The sequence below is a fragment of the Dermochelys coriacea genome, chromosome 2 (assembly GCF_009764565.3).
Source record: "Dermochelys coriacea isolate rDerCor1 chromosome 2, rDerCor1.pri.v4, whole genome shotgun sequence".
In the NCBI taxonomy this organism is placed as follows: domain Eukaryota; kingdom Metazoa; phylum Chordata; order Testudines; family Dermochelyidae; genus Dermochelys; species Dermochelys coriacea.
Genome location: NC_050069.1, coordinates 110,838,194 through 110,856,610, shown reverse-complemented (window position 1 = coordinate 110,856,610; position 18,417 = coordinate 110,838,194). Strand labels below are relative to the sequence as shown.

The 18,417-nt window shown below is 41.3% G+C and overlaps 1 long non-coding RNA gene across 1 annotated transcript in view; it reads right to left on the bottom strand.

Annotated features, from left to right (window-relative positions):
• LOC122458752 overlaps positions 1 to 18,417 on the bottom strand; it is a 307,345-nt gene that overhangs the window by 121,961 nt on the left and 166,967 nt on the right. The window contains exon 3 of the long non-coding RNA XR_006278982.1: positions 8,043 to 8,112. This is a non-coding gene — a long non-coding RNA (uncharacterized LOC122458752). The remainder of the gene's footprint in view (positions 1 to 8,042; positions 8,113 to 18,417) is intronic.

The window sequence follows — 18,417 nt, the reverse complement described above, 5'->3', positions numbered from 1 at the left end:
CACCAGCAGCAGGGGGGGGGGAAAGGAGGAAAACCTTTCATGGTGACAAGCAGGTAGGCTAATTCCAGCAGTTAACAAGAATATCAGAGGAACAGTGGAGGGTGGGGTGGGAGGGAGAAATACCATGGGGAAATAGTTTTACTTTGTGTAATGACTCATCCATTCCCAGTCTCTATTCAAGCCTAAGTTAATTGTATCCAGTTTGCAAATTAATTCCAATTCAGCAGTCTCTCGTTGGAGTCTGTTTTTGAAGCTTTTTTGTTGAAGTATAGCCACTCTTAGGTCTGTGATCGAGTGACCAGAGAGATTGAAGTGTTCTCCAACTGGTTTTTGAATGTTATAATTCTTGACGTCTGATTTGTGTCCATTCATTCTTTTACGTAGAGACTGTCCAGTTTGGCCATGGCAGAGGGGCATTGCTGGCACATGATGGCATATATCACATTGGTAGATGCGCAGGTGAACGAGCCTCTGATAGTGTGGCTGATGTGATTAGGCCCTATGATGGTATCCCCTGAATAGATATGTGGACAGAGTTGGCAACGGGCTTTGTTGCAAGGATAGGTTCCTGGGTTAGTGGTTCTGTTGTGTGGTGTGTTGTTGCTGGTGAGTATTTGCTTCAAATTGGGGGGCTGTCTGTAAGCAAGGACTGGTCTGTCTCCCAAGATCTGAGAGAGCGATGGCTCGTCCTTCAGGATAGGTTGTAGATCCTTGATGATGCGTTGGAGAGGTTTTAGTTGGGGGCTGAAGGTGATGGCTAGTGGCGTTCTGTTGTTTTCTTTGTTGGGCCTGTCCTGTAGTAGGTGACTTCTGGGTACTCTTCTGGCTCCGTCAATCTGTTTCTTCACTTCAGCAGGTGGGTATTGTAGTTGTAGGAATGCATGATAGAGATCTTGTAGGTGTTTGTCTCTATCTGAGGGGTTGGAGCAAATGCGGTTATATCGTAGCGCTTGGCTGTAGACAATGGATCGAGTGGTATGATCTGGATGAAAGCTAGAGGCATGTAGGTAGGAATAGCGGTCAGTAGGTTTCCGATATAGGGTGGTGTTTATGTGACCATCGCTTATTAGCACCGTAGTGTCCAGGAAGTGGATCTCTTGTGTGGACTGGTCCAGGCTGAGGTTGATGGTGGGATGGAAATTGTTGAAATCATGGTGGAATTCTTCAAGAATGTGACTTAGAACAACGCTTCCTCAGCTCTCGTCCCCTAATGCCCCTACTCTACTTGCGCTACATTGATGACATCTTCATCATCTGGACCCATGGAAAAGAAGCTCTTGAAGAATTCCACCATGATTTCAACAATTTCCATCCCACCATCAACCTCAGCCTGGACCCGTCCACACAAGAGATCCACTTCCTGGACACTACGGTGCTAATAAGCGATGGTCACATAAACACCACCCTATATCGGAAACCTACTGACCGCTATTCCTACCTACATGCCTCTAGCTTTCATCCAGATCATACCACTCGATCCATTGTCTACAGCCAAGCGCTACGATATAACCGCATTTGCTCCAACCCCTCAGACAGAGACAAACACCTACAAGATCTCTATCATGCATTCCTACAACTACAATACCCACCTGCTGAAGTGAAGAAACAGATTGACGGAGCCAGAAGAGTACCCAGAAGTCACCTACTACAGGACAGGCCCAAACAAAGAAAACAACAGAACGCCACTAGCCATCACCTTCAGCCCCCAACTAAAACCTCTCCAACGCATCATCAAGGATCTACAACCTATCCTGAAGGATGAGCCATCGCTCTCTCAGATCTTGGGAGACAGACCAGTCCTTGCTTACAGACAGCCCCCCAATTTGAAGCAAATACTCACCAGCAACCACACACCACACAACAGAACCACTAACCCAGGAACCTATCCTTGCAACAAAGCCCGTTGCCAACTCTGTCCACATATCTATTCAGGGGATACCATCATAGGGCCTAATCACATCAGCCACACTATCAGAGGCTCGTTCACCTGCGCATCTACCAATGTGATATATGCCATCATGTGCCAGCAATGCCCCTCTGCCATGGCCAAACTGGACAGTCTCTACGTAAAAGAATGAATGGACACAAATCAGACGTCAAGAATTATAACATTCAAAAACCAGTTGGAGAACACTTCAATCTCTCTGGTCACTCGATCACAGACCTAAGAGTAAAAAGAAAAGGAGTACTTGTGGCACCTTAGAGACTAACAAATTTATTAGAGCATAAGCTTTCGTGAGCTACAGCTCACTTCATCGGATTTTTCCACCAAATGCATCCGATGAAGTGAGCTGTAGCTCACGAAAGCTTATGCTCTAATAAATTTGTTAGTCTCTAAGGTGCCACAAGTACTCCTTTTCTTTTTGCGAATACAGACTAACACGGCTGCTACTCTGAAACCAGACCTAAGAGTGGCTATACTTCAACAAAAAAGCTTCAAAAACAGACTCCAACGAGAGACTGCTGAATTGGAATTAATTTGCAAACTGGATACAATTAACTTAGGCTTGAATAGAGACTGGGAATGGATGAGTCATTACACAAAGTAAAACTATTTCCCCATGGTATTTCTCCCTCCCACCCCACCCCCCACTGTTCCTCTGATATTCTTGTTAACTGCTGGAATTAGCCTACCTGCTTGTCACCATGAAAGGTTTTCCTCCTTTCCCCCCCCCTGCTGCTGGTGATGGCTTATCTTAAGTGATCACTCTCCTTACATCCGATGAAGTGAGCTGTAGCTCACGAAAGCTTATGCTCTAATAAATTTGTTAGTCTCTAAGGTGCCACAAGTACTCCTTTTCTCCTTACAGTGTGTATGATAAACCCATTGTTTCATGTTCTCTGTGTGTGTGTATATAAATCTCTCCTCTGTTTTTTCCACCAAATGCATCCGATGAAGTGAGCTGTAGCTCACGAAAGCTTATGCTCTAATAAATTTGTTAGTCTCTAAGGTGCCACAAGTACTCCTTTTCTTTTTGCGAATACAGACTAACACGGCTGCTACTCTGGTCTCTGAATAAGATACCTGAAGATTTAAGCTGAAAGCAGAGTAGCTGACCTTCAAGAATTTCTGCAACCTGCCCAAAACCAACATTTAGGGTGAGAAATGGCTACTTGTAACCAGTTTCTTTGAGATCTTAAGCTTAGGATGCATGTTTTGTTTTATTTGCTTGGTAATCTGCTTTAATCTGTTTGCTATCCCTTATAATCACTTAAAATCTGCCTTTTGTAGTTAATATACTCATTTTTGTTTATTATGAAACCCAGTTAGTACAATTTATAACTGGGGGAGTGGGGCAAGAAGCTGTGCATATCTTCCTCAACATTAAGTTTATGAACTTACACTGTATAGATTTCTCTACAGTAACAATAACGTCAGTGGATTTTGGATCAGGTCCTTAGTGCCCAAGATTCTATTCTGAAACTTTTTTTCAACAAACTGGGAAGCTGGCTTTTGATGTCCAAGACGTATAATTGCCCAGAATTGTAATGGGAAATAAAGGCACTTGGGTAAGTTTGCTTACTTTAGACAGCAGCAGAGTTATGGTTGTTCTAGCTGCCCTCGCTTTACTTCGTGATTATGGAAAGATTGAGGTGATGTATGAGCAGTCTGCCCGCCTGATAACAATGACACCTAGTTGTGTTATACAATATTTACACAAAGATATATCCTGCATAGCACAAACTGAATATTCATTGGCACAATGTGGCTCATGATAAATTCAGGTGACATTAATATAGAAGTCACGTACAATGCGTTATTGTGTAATTATTAGTATATTTACATTCTATTGAACCTTGCAATGATCGATTTAATTTCCTCTCCTGTGAGGGTATTCAGCAGAGCTGTTGAAATTTACATGTTTGCTCTCCTTTAATGACACTTCAATCTTGGTGGAGAAAATTCTGTGTTTTCTAGCCTAACCTGTACTGACATTTTAGATTCATAGATTCATAGATACTAAGGTCAGAAGGGACCATTCTGATCATCTAGTCCGACCTCCTGCACAGCACAGGCCACAGAATCTCACCCACCCACTCCTATGAAAAACCTCACCTATGTCTGAGCTATTGAAGTCCTCAAATCATGGTTTAAAGACTTCAAGGAGCAGAGAAGCCTCCCTCAAGTCACCCATGCCCCATGCTACAGAAGAAGGCAAAAAACCTACAGGGCCTCTCCAATCTGCCCTGGAGGAAAATTCCTTCCTGACCCCAAATATGGCAATCAGCTAAACCCTGAGCATATAGGCAAGATTCACCAGCCAGATACTACAGAAAATTCTTTCCTGGGTAACTCGGATCCCATCCATCTAATATCCCATCTCAGGGGATTAGGCCTATTTACCCTGAATATTTAAAGATCAATTACTTACCAAAATCACATTATCCCATCATACCATCTCCTCCATAAACTTATCGAGTAGAATCTTAAAACCAGATAGATCTTTTGCCCCCACTACTTCCCTTGGAAGGCTATTGCAAAACTTCACTCCTCTGATGGTTAGAAATCTTCGTCTAATTTTGTCTGTTTAACTTTAGTTATTGAATAGAAGAGCAGAGCTCAACCAGCAACATTATAAGGAACAAAATGCTTCATCCATACCGTATTGCTTATCTAAAAACAAATGCTATCCCTCTGCTCTTCCTTCCCATATATAGTGGCTCATTTATTGAATCCCAAAGGTCCAACCCATTTGAAAAGGATACTGACATACCTTGGTACATATAAGAATCCATAAATACCATGAATCCATGTTAGTGCCAAGGAATGAGTGCAGGTTACTCACTTCAGTTTAGGGCCTGATCATTAAAATCACCATTGGTGATGCATGACATCAGTCCCCAATGAAAGAATGGCTCCTTGGGAACTATTCTAATCATTATAAATTAAAACAGCCCTGTGGCTGCTTCAGTAGATTCTGTGTGTCAAAGCAGGACAATGTGTCTGGGTAAATATTGTATAGCACAGTGGATGTTGTTGATATCAGGCATATGACCACGCTTGGGAGACAGCCATACTTTTCATACATCACACCAACATTCTATAAACTGAATAAAGCAAGTTTAGGACAGCCATCTCTCTGCTGCTGGACATCTTAAGTAAACAGAGACTTCAGCAAGTCCTTTTATTTTCCTTCTTTAAAAGTCAAAGTGAGCTGTACTGGAGGCACTTTGAAGTGGTCTCAAGTCAGTGAGGGGTGGAGGTGGTCCTGAGAGGAGGTTTAGTTGTACAGGGGTAAATGGATAACTTAACCAATAGTTAATGATATCCATGACATCACAGTTGTGTTTTGCAATGTACAACTGCACCAGTCTTTATTTGCTGATTTCATAGCACTAGTGACTGCATTCATTCTGGGTAGAGACAGTGCACACCTGTCCACAAATTATAGAATTTTAGGACTGGAAGGGACCTTGAGAGGTCATCTAGTCCAGTCCCCTGCACTCATGGCAGGACTAAGTATTATTTAAACCACCCCTGACAGGTGTTTGTCTAACCTGCTCTTAAAAATCTCCAATGATGGAGATTTCACACCTATCTAGGCAATTTATTCTAGTGCTTAACCACCCTGACAGAAAGTTTTTCCTAATGTCCAACCTCAACTGCCCTTGCTGCAATTTAAGCTCATTGCTTCTTGTCCCATCCTCAGAGGTTAAGGAGAACAATTTTTCTCCCGCCTGCTTGTAACAACCTTTTATTACTTGAAAACTGTATCATGTCTCCTCTCAGTCTTCTCTTCTCGAGACTAAACAAACCCAATTCTTTCAATCTTCCCTCATAGGTCAAGTTTTCTAGACCTTTAATCATTTTTGTTCCTCTTGTCTGGACTTTTTCCAGTTTGTCCACATCTTTCCTGAAATGTAGTGCCCAGAACTGGACACAATACTCCAGTTGTGGCCTAACATCTTCACTTGGCTACATAGAGGTTTTGCCAGCCTTCACCATGCATTCTATCCAGGAGTGACAGAAATTCCCTAGAAGTGGGGAGGAGGCCACTGGTGCCCGAATGATAGTCCTCCCCCGCTCACACACCCCTTCTGCCAGAGCCACTGCCCCTCCCGACCCCCCAGACCCAGTCCCTGCACTGCATCTTCCCCCCAAGACCCTGTTCCCTGCTTGCTCCTCTCTGCCCCCTCCCCCTGTTGCTTGCCCTTACAGCTGATAAAAAGTGATGGGGCCATGGCCACCTGGCCTCCCCTATTCTGGCAACCCTGGTTGTATCATCAAATGAATCATGTCCATTAAAGAGAGGGTAGTAAGAAGGAACGTCTTCTACCTATCTGCAATTCCCACTTGGCATGTACAAATAAAGAAAATCAGCACACACACAGGCACACCAAAATCACGTGGTTTGTTTTCTGAGTTCTGGTGCTAGGAACAGTTGCAAAGAGAAGTTAAGATAATAGCATGGAGAGAATGCTTATAAAGTTTGATGATACCAGGCTGGGAGGGGTTGCAAGATAATGACATGGAGAGTACACTTATAACATTTGTGGATGATACCAAGCTGGGAGGGGTTGCAAGTGCTTTGGAGGATAGAATTAAAATTCAAAATGATCTGGACAAACTGGAGAAATAGTCTGAAGTAAATAGGATGAAATTCAATAAGGCCAAATGCAAAGTGCTCCACTTAGGAAGGAAAAATCAGTTGCACACATACAAAATGGGAAATGACTGCCTAGGAAGGAGTACTGTGGAAAGGGATCCCGAGGGTCATAGTGGACCACAAGCTAAATATGAGTGACCAGTGTAACACTGTTTAAAAAAAAAGCAAACATCATTCTGGGATGCATTAGCAAGTGTGTTGTAAGCAAGACACAAGAAGTAAATCTTCCTCTCCACACTGCTGTTGAAAGATGCGGATAGGTGCATAGTGACATTTTCAAGAGTGCTTTGGCGCCTCACCTACATGGGAAAATTGAAAGTCTCCCCAAATTTGGTCATGTTATAAGCCTATGAGAAAAAATCACAATTCACACATGCTGAAAAGCCTTGCTAGAGCTTCGCAGTTAAATTCCCCAAAGGTTCTGTCCACATGGGGCATGCTCCAGTATGGTCCTGAGCAGGACTTTCCTAGCGTTTGCAATTCTGATCAGATTGGAGCTGGGCAGAGGAGCTGAGAGCAGGGAGACTGCTCTCCTGTGTTCTCAGTGACCCCCTCTGCATGCCTCGGGCAGTATGGAGGAGGAAGTTCTGTGGTCTGAGCAGAGAGGACAAGAGCCAGACTTGGAGGGGGAAACTAGACTGGGACAAGGAGCCTGGGTAGAAGGAGATTGGGACTGGAGGCTAGTTGGGGGGGATGGGAGGGAAACAGATTGGGAGATCAGGTATGGGGAAGATTGGGACTAGATGCACAAGGAGACTAGGACTGGGAGCAGGAGAGAGAATGGGACTATCTGGGAAAGGATCTTGCTTCTGCATTTTATTTCCAAGCAAGAGCAGAGCACCAGCACTCTACTATATCTCCCAACCTTCCAGCACCAAAATGTGGTGCACAATGAAGAACAAAGATAAAAAGAAGAAGTCTATTATTTCCACTTCCACCTGCATGATTGTTCACAGAATGCAAATACAAATGGCTGGCTTCTAATTTGCTAAAAGGTTTGCAAGGTGTCCTGTTGCAGGATCTGATCTTACACCCTTGAAGTCACCAATGGTGATGCACTACATCAATCCCCAGCTAGCAGAATAGTCCATAGGGAATCATTCTAGCCTGTGCAAGTTAGAACAGTCCTGTGGCTGCTCTAACTTGCACCCTCAGCCCTATGGCTGCTCTAACTTATGCCAGGGACCAGTTTGTCTCCCTGGCTGGCTAAGAATTGAGAAAAGTGTATAGATTGTTTGTAGCCAGTTTTGCTCCCCGTCCCTTTCACATGCACTGAATGTGAGCTCAGTGCAGTTGAGCATTGAGCTCACTTGTCTTAATTATGGCTGTAAATAGATGTCAAAATCTAGCCTTATTTCACTGCTATACCCAGAAGGAAGAGCCTCAACAAGAGCCCCACCTACACTACCAGTAGGCACAAACAGAAGCTTTTACCTGGGTTTTTTTCAACCATGCAATTGGTCGCTTCCATTTACCAATGTACACAAAGATGTGGCAGAAGCACCTACAGTAAATAAATAAAGCAAATTAGCAAAGCAACAAGGACAAGCCTCAAACCCTTGGAAGTGATGACAGAGGTGATAGTCGCTGTTTGCAATACCCTGCGTCCGAAATTATCGGTGGTCACTTGATCGACAGCAATTTTGTGGTGCCAGATGGGAGAGTAAGCCAGGCTTAGACTCACAGTCAGACTTGTAGCTATACCAGCAGTAGCATGATGGGTCATGAGCCCAGTTTGGATGGGGAGGTTGATTCCAGACGAAAACACGCATCATCCTCTTTAACAAAGAGGAGGTGAGAGCTAAAAGGGGTGGATAATAAAGAAAATAAAAAGGACATACTTTAAAAAATAAATATACATTACTTTATGATGGGATATACGAATATAGTTTTTAGCTACTGTATACGCCTCTAGAGAAACTGCCGTTTTATGAACAAATAGCAAACACTATTAAGAAGAGAAATACAATTGATAAGTAAACCACAATTTCTTCATCTTCTTTACGTTAGGTTCTTTAAAAGAACACGATATATCTATATTTGTATATCTTTAGATCTATTTATCTATACATGTACACACACCCCTTGACTAACATAGGATCATAGATATTGTAGAAAGAAACAACATATATATCCCTGACATATTAAATCATTATCCTAATATGGGATATAAATATACCTATATTTTGCATATATGGTGTTAAAATTAAAAGATATGCTTTCCTATGTGAATCCCCTAGTATTAATTAGGATTTTCCCCCATTAGAGCTGTAAGTTTTGCTGGGAAAAAAACCATACATGGTGCCCTCTTCCATGTAACATACACAACATGGCTATAGTAATGGTGCTAGAAGAGCCCAGTGCCTCACATGGAATCATAAGGTATAAAAACAACAACAAATAAGCTACAGAAAAAACATGAACAAACAAAAAAGAGTTTTCTGAAAACACATAAGCTAGATTCAAGGAAGTACTAATTCAGGCCATCAGTACTTGCTCAACAGATCACCCAAAATTAGAGCCGGCTGAAGGATTACAAAAACTGATTCATAAATACCAAGGCCAGAAGGAAGCATTGTGATCACTTAGCCTGACCTCCATAGGGCTTTTCCCACATTAATTCTCATTTGAACTAGAGCATAGCTTTCATTATTCATTATTTGTTATTCCTGTTGAAAAAGTTTCAGTCATCCAGTCACAGTGCAGAAATACCATATGACTCAAGTGACCAGTCACATGACACAAATAATGTAGCGTTGAACCGCATTGTTAACGAACAATTCAGCTCATCACTATAGTATCTGAGAGTGTACTGCTTTGTATCAGAAATCAAATAACATGTAACTTTTATTTAATGACACTGCAACATTATCCATTTTATATGAAAACTGAAACACTCCCTTTACTTTGGCTTATATGAGTTCTATGCTCCCAGATGAATACACTCTTATCCCTGCATATGGACTTAGCTCTGTATGTATCAAATACATTCTCAGATGCTGGATCCACTGGAATATATACCTGGAAAAGTCAATCATGTTTTCCTCTACTCTCAGTTACAACCATCATTCCTGTAAGTATTGCTGGGATGACAGACACCTGCCACATTTTTTTAATAACACCATGTGCAAATGTTAGTTGATGTAACAAGACCTTGCTCCATTGAAGTCAACTGACTTACTCAGCAGAGGATCTGGCCTATATCTGGAACTAGTCAAGTTTTGATTGTACTAGAGAGATGGCCCAAGCTGCAAAGTTTGAATCTGAGTCTGGATTCAAACAGTCTCAGCCTTCAGTTGTTCAGATTTGAGGTTTTAGTTCAGGTTCCCCACTACATGGTACCAGAAACAGCTATGCTCTGTTCTTTTCCTTGTCATTTTGCACTTTTTCTCAAGACAAGAGGCACTGAATGAAATTCCATAAATGTCCATTTTAAGTATAAAATCTAAACTTGCCTGTAGAGCATTTTATTCTGAGCACATTGTACTGTTCTTCCATCTCTTTAGATAGTAATTGATGCAGAGCATCATAGTGCCTTGAAGTCAAAGGGAATATTTCTCCCAGCAGTGCCCTGCGTGTCCTTTAGGAGACTTATCCAGCCATTGTGTTGGCAGTTTGGCAATCGTCCCAGGATCTTCTCTGACTAGGGATGCCATTGGCCAATTTACTAAATGTCAATGCCCATTGCTGGTTAACTTTAAAAATCAGCCTTATAATCTTTATTTGCCATTTCCCTCCTGTTCTGCAGAACCTCAAGAGGAACATAGGCTTAAAGACCTCTCTTGGGGTTCTTTCTTTAGGAATAAAATGGTGTATGACCATGGTGTCAGTGACCCTTTGCACCAATATTCCATCTTTTGGGAAGTGAAATTAACCATCCTTGTCATTCAAGACTACAGCAATGTGACAGTCACTATTGCTGCCCCGGGGCCAATCTGTCTTTCACTGCAGGATCAGCATCTACCCCATATCCAGAAATGCTGATTCCAGTGGGTAAATGGTTAATCAGCACCAGAAAATGCATGAAAAGGTCTGATAATATGTAACCTCTTCTCTGCTAATGTGGGGGATGAGAAGAGAGAGAGGAAGAACCAGCAATAGCGTTGGGAAATGGAGTTCAGGTAGATTTGACAAGACAATAAGAATTTAAGATTCCTGTTCTCCAGCCATGTAAGCTCATGTGGTCCATCCACAGGAAGATCCAGAATTGTGTAATAGCTGTGGGTACCTCTTTGGAAGATCAGATCTTTTCTGTTATGAATCTGAAGAAGTCAACATTGAAGTCAACACTGAAGCCTGTATTGTTTAATGCATGTGGCCCGCTCAAAGATGAGTGAGGTCATCAAGAAACAGGTTTCAGAAAAACTGTGCCAGTCTTACTCTACAGCTCTCAAAATATATCTTGTGTTCCTATGTGTTTTGTAAAGTTCTGTCCACACTCTGTAAATACACAATGATAATAACTGTGCACATTCATCTCTGATTCAGTTCCTGTATAAATGTATGGTAATATGTATGCAGATTAGGACTGCACCTCACTAACCCTTGGGATCTGGAAAGTTATGATTGTGACCGATTGTGACCCATGGCGCAACAAAAGTTGTGTACAAATGATTTACGTTCTTTTCTGTATTATTCAATAACATATAAATCTACAAATATAGATTTAGCATGTTTGTGAACCTTTTCTGATGAATAAATTATTGTAGTCTTGAAGACAGAGTTCAAAAAGACAGCTACAAAAGGATTTCTATGAACATCTCTGGCTCCTTCTCTCCCTCTCATTCTCTTTTTTCAGAAATGTTTTCAGGCTCCTACTTAGTTCTCTCCCCAGTGATTTTGCTGCTTCCTTATCAGTCTTCAGCAGTGATATTTCCACATGACAAAATGCATGCAGCATTTTGCTTGTAATAAACCAGTCTTTAACATGGCAATGCATTGACTTTCCTAGCTTCAGTACCACACATATATCTAGAACTGCTCTTCTGAGCCGCAGGGTCATGCCAGTACTTAGGCTGTTGGAGTATTATAGTGTTGGTGCTGGTTAGCCATTAGAGATGTCTGGCTCTAACACTGTCTGGTGTTTTGTAGCATATAGAAACTAATCTCTAGTTTGGCTCTATAAACATTACTGTGCACATTCTCTAATTTTCTCTGGCCAATAGTACCATGCTCCACTAAAGCATCATTTGCAAACTATATTTGAAAAACAAGGCGGGTGAGGTAATATCTTTTATTGGACCAACTTTTGTTGGTGAGAGAGAGAAACTGTCAAACTGCACAGAGCTCTTCCTCAGCTTGTCTCTCTCATCGACTAAAGATGATCCAATAAAAAATATTACCTCACTCACATTGGCTCTCTAATATCCTGGGGCCAACATGGCTACAACAACACTTACAAATTATATGTGATTCAGAACCCAAACTTTTTAGCCAAATGGCCTTGAACATTGATTGTGCAACAGGAACCGCTAGAGCTTAGTGATTCAGATCAAATGGAACTTGGACCCAAACCAATCCTACTAAGAGAGTTAAGCCGAAAATTCAAACCATGTCTATTGTAATTATTACTGACAGGAAGAGACAATCACCCCTGTATAGAGGCTATGCACTACTTAACTAATCAAAACGGGCTTAAATGGGACTTACATGGTGCATAGATGATGTTCTGGCCTTCTGCACAGGGCTGAATTTCCCCATAATCCATTGGAGGATGGGAAACACCAAAGAGAAAGAGCAGTATCCAGTCATTATTCCAGAACTTGCTATGAATACACGCCAGAAAACAAATGCCCGATTGCCAGAAGATATTTAATCCTGCAGTTAGTACACAACTTAAGACGTGATCCTGACCTACAATACACAGCATGGATTTGCTCTGCATGTTGGAAAATCAGTTGCTGCATTGTGCTTTGAGGGCCCTTTTCTGATAATGCTAAGAGCCCTTTTCTGAAAATGCTAAGAGCTAACTCATCAGTTCTGAAGTAAAGCAGCAATTCCTGACCGAAAGCTGATACAACTCCATTTCCACTCTAATAACACTTAAAGGTCCTAGAGGGCAGGTGATTTTTAAGAACAACAAGTAATAGCAATATTACTGCACCTCATGCAGTGATAAGAAACTTCTGCCATCATGAACACATTTTATCACAAGCCTATCAGCTAATTTTCAGGCTAGCATCTAGGCAGATCCTTTGTGGTCCCAACTCTTCTCTCTTGCCCATTTTTTAAAGAGACAGTATTTCTCTTTATTTATCTATTTCATTTTGTCCAAAGCAATCACAGCCCCAAGTGCAAAAGAAGTAAAATAAAAGTAATTAAAGCCTAGAAGACATATGAAATTCTCATTTGAAGCAATACCCACATCAGATGACTTTTTACATGCTTTGTTCAGTGGAAGGCCCTGAGTGGGGCCTATTCAAAAATCAAGCCAGGTTGAAGAACTGTTGTGGATGGGATGAGTGCCTTTCTTCCTGCAGAGTCAGTGGAGGTCATGATTTCATCTCCATCATCCTCTCTCCGTCCACCCCTCATGTAGCTGTCTGCCTGTCTTGACAGCCCCAAAGCATAGCTTATGGAATCTATATGATAACAAAAATAGTTAGTTCCGCTGAAAAATTGATTTAATTCCCTTCCAAACCTGTATGGATTGCCAACCGGAGGTGTGAAACCAGCTGGCAAAAGATGCATTCATTTTAATTTCATAATCTGCACATAATGTAGCTTCCTGATTTTAAGTGGTTTCCCCCCACTTTCATGAGAGTAGGATGGCCTCAGCTTTACTTTAAACAAAGTTTAGAAATGGCTTTGTTCTGATGTAACTTTTTGGTGGATGGTTGATGGCATGCTTGATCCAGGAGAGTCTAATGCATTTGTCTTCCCAGCTTAAGCATTTGCCATAGAAAATAGTGAAGGTCTGTTCCAGTGTGAGCTTCACAAGCAACTAGGATATGAAGAGGTTGCTAGAAAGGTTTAAATTAGAGCTGATCAGAAAACGAAAATCTAATTTCATGACAAATTTCAAAATTTAAGAAATCGCAGGGTTTAAAATGGACACCTTTTTCTTTTCATTTTTTCAACCACCTCCCTTCAATTTTTATTGAACAAAATATCAAAAACATTATCACAATGGTGACAGGTTTCAGAGTGGTAGCTGTGTTAGTCTGTATCAGCAAAAATAACGAGGAGTCTTTGTGGCACCTTAGAGACTAAGATGACTTAGTCTCTAAGGTGCCACAAAGACTCCTTGTTGTGTTTATTATCACAGTGATTTTCTGTATTTTTCACTTAGTGAAAACCCAGTTTCAGTAAATGAAAAATTAAAACAAATATACATATAATGGTTTGGGGGGGGTGGAATTGAAAGACAGGCATAATGTCTTTTTAAAAAATAATTAATAATGTTGGTGATTTAAAAAAATCATTTTAAAAAAAGATCATTTGGTTAGAAAAGATTCCAGTATCTCAGGTATAATTAATTTGGACCAGAACCTGCAAATTTGACATTGTGTAATACTTTCCCAGGTGAATAGTTCTATTGAAATCAGTGGGGTTATTCATGGAGAAAGTACTACTTACTATGAATACTGAATGCAGATTCTGGCCTTTAGAGATGATCCAAAAGTCCACTGAAATCAAGAGGAATCTTCCCATTAGGTCCAATTATTATTTAGGGCTTGTCTACACTTATGGTGCTGCAGCTGTACCAGTGGAGCTGTGCCACTGTAGCACATAGTGAAGACACTACTATGCCAATGGGAGAGCGTCTCCTGTTGATGTAGGTACTCCATCTCCTTGGGAGGTGGTAGGTGGTAGCTATAATGACAGGAGAAGCCCTTCCATTGAAACAGCGCTGTCTACACCGGGGGTGAGGTTGGTGTGGATTTTCCACACCCCTGAGCGATGTAGTTATACTGACATAAGTTTGTGGCGTAGATCAGTTCTTAGGCTCTGAAGTCGCTCTGAAGGAACAAGTAACAATAGCCAGTAGAACTTTCAGGGACTGCCATGTGATTTTGCAGCACAGCCAATGGGGGCAGCACCTTTAAAGGACCTAAAACACACAGAATTGCTCTGGTGCTAGGAAAGCTAGTTGATTTGCTCCCCTTTAGCCAGGGCATCTCCTCGTCACTGTGCCCCCTCAGGAGATGGGAGACCAGTAAGCTTCACCAGAGCCAGCTTGGCCTCTTCACTGTACTTGTGTCTGGAGAAACCAGAGCATACTGAAACATACTATACATCCCCAAATGACAAGCTTTGGTTATCCCAGTGTCTTTGTTTAATGTTTAAATGAAGTTTTGCAGAGATACTGTTCAGTTATAGGACTGCTTTTGGCAGGCAGAAAGTTTCATTTAAATTCAGCCAAAATGTGAAAGGAAACACCAAGAGGAGGAAAAATAAACCCTAAACAAAAGCTCTCATGAAGTTGATAACATCACCAGACTAGCAAAGCAAGTAAAAAGAGTAAAAAATTTAAGGCACAGAATTTAAAAGCGGCAGTTCTTGTCTGTGGCAGGAACATATTGCATCTTATTTCTGTTCTGCCTAGTGATAAGATCTATAGAAAATCCATCACCAGTTGCAAGAGGGGTGAATTGATTGCCAACATGCTCTGCAGTTAGTGTTCAAACCTTCATGGATTTGTTGTATGCAGAATCATAGACTTTTCTATGAAAGAGAAAGACAGTACAAGCTCCTTTGTTGTTGCCTTATGTAACCATTAGGAATTTTTTAGCTCTATTCAATATTACTTTTTTCCTCTGTTATTGTCTCGACGATCAGTAATTTCTATAAACTGACCTTAACATGTACTCCGGCATTATATATATAAAGAGCCACAGTGAATAGCCGGGAGGTTTATAGAAACAAGAGAAAATCAGCATTATAGAGTCATAGAAATGTAGGGTTGGAAGGGACCTTGAGAAATTATCAAATCCAGCCCCCTATGCTGAGGCAAGACCAAGTAAACTTAGACCATCCCTGACACGTGTTTGTCAAACCTGTTCTTAAATACCTCCAATGACCGGGATTCCACAACCTCCCTATCCAGTCCTTAATTATCCTTATTGTTAGAAAGCTTTTCCTAATATCTAACCTATTTCTCCCTGCTGCAGGTTAAGCCCTTATTTCTTGTCCTAGCTTCAACGGACATGGGGAACAACTGATCACTTTCCTCTTTACAACAGCCCTTAACATATTTGAAGACTGGTATCAGGTCACCCCTCAGTCTTCTTTTCTCAAGACTAAACACACCCAGTTTGTTTGACCATTCCAAGTAGGTCAGATTTTCTAAACCTTTTATCATTTTTGTTGCTCTCCTCTGGTCTCTGTCCAATCTGACCTCATCTTTCCTAAAGTGTGGTGCCCATAATTGTACACAGTACTCCAGCTGAGGTGTCACCAGTACCAAGTAGAGTGGGACAATTACCTCCAGTGTCTTACATACTAGACCCCTGTTAATACACCACAATGTTAATACACACTCCTGTTAATACACCACAATGGCATTCGCTTTTTTCACAATTGTTGATTCATATTCAGTGTGTGATCCACTATATCCCCCAGATCCTTCTCAGCAGGACTGCCACCTTGCCAGTTATTCCCCATTTTGTGGTTGTACATTCCATGTTTCCTATCTAAGTGAAGTATTTTGCATTTGTCTTTATTTAATGTCATCTTGTTGAATACCGACCGATTCTCCAGTTTGTCAAGGTCCTTTTGAATTTGTGAGAGGGTCCTAGTCGGGAGCCAACTGTGGTCACTCAGTTGAACTGCAAAGAATGGGGCAGATAATCCCCCAAAAGCTGGTGGATATTCCAATTCTTGGATTTACCAAGCCACCATAAAACAGCTTCTTTATTACCTTACTGGTTACTCAGGAGTCCAAACAACACAGTTCTCTTAAAGTGATCCAGCCTCAGGCCTCCATCCAGGTACCCACGTCAAATATGATGATTTCTAAAAATCTTATTTCATCATATAAAAGAAAAGGTTCTACCAATCCCAGAGGATTGGACACATTACCTCCCAGGTTAATGAATGTTTCAGATCTTACCCAAATACACGCTACAGCCAATTCTTATTAACTAAACTAAAATGTATTAAAAAACAAAAAAGAGAAAGTATGGTTAAAAGATAAATATACATACAGACATGTGTTCAATCCATTTAGGTTCAGATTCATAGCAGAGATGGTGAGCTTTGTAGTTGCAAAGAGTTTCTTTAGAATTCAGTTCATAGGTCATAGTCCAATGTCCAAATATCATACTCAGGGAGTACCAGCATAACTGGGACCTCAGTCTTGCAACTCAAACTTCCCCTGTGAAGCCTAAGCAGATCTGAGATGACAGAATCAGGATCCAAGGATCTTTTATACAATTCATGTCTTTTGACAGGTTGGAGTGCCTCAGGGAACAAAAGGTAATTAGGATGACTTTGAAGGAGGTCCATCACCGGTACTTTGCTATACGAATTAACATAAGGCCATTTGCTTGTTCCTCCACCATTTACAGTACATTTCAAAGAGAGATGAATACCAAGATATCCCGAGTTTACAATTCATTTAAACGCTAGGATCTTCTTTTGACCCTCTGAATTATCAGAATACAGTATAGATAGGGACTGTTGATTACATTGTCGACCCTACTCATACATATGTAAATACACCAAAAAACACAAACATTATCTCCCCACGTCTTTTGAGGGTTATTTATTTTGCAGGCTGTTTAACCCTTTCATGTGTCACAGAATTCTAATCCTGCCCTCCAAAGTGGTTTCAACCCTCCCTCCCTCGTCCCCGCAGCTTGGTGAATCTGCAGATTTTAGAAGTATACTCTCCACTCCATTATCCAAGTCATTAATGAAAATATTGAATAATATTGGATCCAGGATGGACTCTTGAGGGGCCTCCTCAGATTTGACCTCCCAGTTTGACAGCAAACCCTTGCTAGCTACTCTTTGAGTAGAGACTTTCAATCAGTTGTGCATCCCCTTATAGTGACTTCATCTAGACCACATTTCTCTAAGATATCTGAGAACTATGTAAAAAGTCTTACTAAAATCCAGATATATCACATCTACTGTTTCCCCACATCCACTAGGCCAGTAACCCTGTCAAAGAAGGAAATTATATTTAGAAAGAGGAGAGAACTAATATTTGAGTATACAGTATGAGGTTTTCAATATTAGATGTCCTTTATATTTCTTCTGTTATAATTCTATTCCCCAGTACTTTTATTATAGCCTACAGCAAACTTAATTTCAGGTGGGAATTAACTCAAAGAAAATGACTGGGAAAAATTTTATTTGGAAAAATTAGATCTGGAATCAGGATGTAGTAATGAACACCTAAGGGCCAGATACTGGCCTTACTGTTTTGAGGCATACTGCAGAAAAATGTGGTAGTGGCTGTGGAGAGCCTCTGAGCAATGGTCCTCTCTGAACAGGGAAGAAAGGAATAAACGGGTGGAGGAAGGGCCTGTTCCGAAGCTCAGTCAAGTCAGTGGAAAGATTCCCATTGGTTACAGTGGGCTTCAGATCAGGCCCAAAGTGCTTGGCAGTGCTGTTTATTACAGCTCTAAAAAAGAGCAACGTGTTTTCCCACCCCAGCACTTACTTCCAACAGCAATGTGCATGCATTTGACTTGGTGGGGTCTGAAAGCTGGCTGACCATGTCCCTCTCTTGGGACTCTGGGGTTTTGCCAGCCACCATTCCAGCACACAAGAGAATGTTCGGTCCCTAGGCATCTTGAACAACTATAATCTCTTGGGATTTGAATTCATGGATTTTTACAATAGAAGTGGGAGGAAT